This window comes from Haemaphysalis longicornis, unplaced genomic scaffold (genome assembly GCF_048455015.1).
Source record: "Haemaphysalis longicornis isolate Haplotype H1 unplaced genomic scaffold, Haemaphysalis longicornis Haplotype H1 scaffold_1, whole genome shotgun sequence".
NCBI lineage: Eukaryota > Metazoa > Arthropoda > Arachnida > Ixodida > Ixodidae > Haemaphysalis > Haemaphysalis longicornis.
The window spans coordinates 248,142,986-248,145,388 of NW_027526203.1; the positions used below are offsets into that span (position 1 = coordinate 248,142,986).

The following is a 2,403-nucleotide window of genomic DNA, read 5'->3' on the forward strand; positions in this document are numbered from 1 at the left end:
CTGGAAACGCTGATTGGTTAACAGAAATCAACGCTCAAGAAGGCGATCCGTCTCCCTAGGCGACCCAGGGTGCCTAGGGAACCAAACAAGGTCCCCAGAAAGGTCCCTGGCCGAGACGGCGGCACCACCGGCGCCACCGCGCTGCGGCCGCGGCCGACCGGCCGAGCGGCCGAGCCTGCGGTTCATTCATTCTGCTCCGGTGCTTGCGGCGGGCGGGTGCACGACGTGCTGCTCGCCGGTGCCCACTTTTTTGGCGCGAAAATTGCTTTGTCATCGCCCGTCGGAACGAAATCGTGGTTCTGCAGGAAACGCACAACAATCTCAAGGTAAGCAGTACATATTCCCGGCAAAAGGGTTTTGCCCCCTTTCTTATTTTTTTTTTTTTTCAGCTGCAGCAGGTGCACGACGTGCTGCTCGCCAGTGCCCCTTTTTTGGCGCGAAAGCCCATCGGAATGAAATTATGGTTCTGCCGGAAACGCAACAATCTCCAGGTAAGCAGTACATATTCCCGTCGAAAGGGTTTTGCTTTCATGTGTTTTGCCTTTTTTTTTTTTTCAGCTGCAGCAAAACGTGCCACCCCATGGCACGCCGTGATGGTTTTCGCGCGCTGAGCCTGAGCCGCAAGGACGGAGGTAAAGTAAAGCCTGCGCAGCAGCGATCTGCTAAAAAATGGACGTTGCGCGTGAAGCTGGTGGCCGTTATCTTTTGTTCTTTTCAAGGTGCAGCACGTGGCGTTCCATCGGCGGCAGCAGGGGACCGCAAGAATCCAAAAACCTAGGACGGAGGTAAAGTAAAGCCTGCGCAGCAACGATCTGCTTAAAAATGGACGTTGTGCGTGGACCTGGTGGCGGTGATCTCTTGTTCTTTGCAGGGTGTAGCACGTGGCGTTCCATCGGCGGCTGCAGGGGACCGCAAAAATCTAAAAACCAAGTACGGAGGTAAAGTAAAGCCTGCGCAGCAACGATCTGCTTAAAAATGGACGTTGTGCGTGGACCTGGTGGCGGTGATCTTTTGTTCTTTTCCAGGTGTAGCACGTGGCGTTCCATCGGCGGCCTCAGGGGACCGCAAAAATCTAAAAACCAAGGTAAGGCACGCTATGCTGCTGCAAACTGACCATGGCATTGTGAACGACGTTTTTTTTTTTTTTTTTTTTTTGCGTGGAGCTGGTGGCGGTGATAATTCTTCTTTTCAAGGTATAGCACGTGGCGTTCCCCGAGCAGCCCCAGCAAAGGACCGCAAAAATCCGAAAACCAAGTTAAGCCACACAGCAGCCCGCGCTGCTGGAAACTCTCCTGTGTGTACACAATATTGTTTTTGTTTTATTGCTTTCCTTCCCTTTCAAGGTGCCACCTGGAGTACGGCTATCACCCCAGCAACTGGTATTACGCGCAACAAAATTCTGGAAAGCAGGCTGAAAACTGGCGATTTAGGCAAAGTGGCACTTTTGTTTGGCGTGACCACAGAAAATTCTGCCGTGTCGTCGTCCAGCGTGGCAAAATTTGAACCTGAAGAAAATCTGCAACAATTTCAAGCTAGGTAGCAGGCAGCTAAAAGCCGGTGGTTTACGTAAAGTGGCACCTCCTTTTGACGCGTTCACAGAACAAAAATTTGCTTTGTTTTTGTCCGTCGAGTAAAAATAATTGCGTATCACGAGAATTGGCATGATAAGAGTCGGAATGAATTTTTGTGTTTGCTTGTTTGGTGTTCTTGAGAACAATAAATCTGTCAAGTGCTTATCTGTGGTCTTTCCTTCGTGGTATGATGAGCCCCACTGGGCGTTTATATGTTCCACATATAATTATGACCATCAAAAGAGGCAGTTCACTCCCGCAAGAACTTATGAGCTGCTGCAATGCTTTTTTTTTTTTTTTGCCTAATTTAATCTTATCAACAAACTAGCTATTGCGCTTCCGTTTCTATCCCATAGCCCCCGGCCAGCTCTATATGGGATAAACATGTCAGGGAAAAATAATACCAGCTGCACTTTATTCTGGCACAGAAGGATGGAGGCAGGCATGCTGTTATAGTGTGTACTTCATGCTAGCATTATAGCAGAGCTATCAAATGAAACCAGATGCCCCACTGCAATAATGCAATCACTTGGTGGCTTGCAACTTCACCTAGTCCCTGTGGTGTCCCGAACAGAGCACAAAAACGTAGCTGGCAAGCCCCCCCCCCCCCTTTTTTATTTAAATTCTTTTCTTGTTTAATAAGAGGTTGTCATTGAACATGTCGAACCTAAAACATCTTGGTGCACACAACCTAGCGGTACTTCAGTCGCAACACATACCTGATCGTGCAAAGCGCATGCCACACAAGCTCATAGCATGTGGTTGTTGCATTGACGACTTAAACACAAATCCTTGGAGTTAATTTAGCCATCTGTGATGAATGCAGAATTGG

At 48.9% G+C, this 2,403-nt stretch overlaps 1 long non-coding RNA gene across 1 annotated transcript; it reads left to right on the forward strand.

Annotated features, from left to right (window-relative positions):
- Window positions 1-200: 200 nt before the first annotated feature.
- On the forward strand, window positions 201-1,951 carry LOC144169156 (uncharacterized). The gene is made up of 4 exons (XR_013322377.1): window positions 201-326; window positions 559-632; window positions 1,026-1,084; window positions 1,344-1,951. It is a non-coding gene; the product is annotated as an uncharacterized LOC144169156 (long non-coding RNA).
- Window positions 1,952-2,403: the final 452 nt, after the last annotated feature.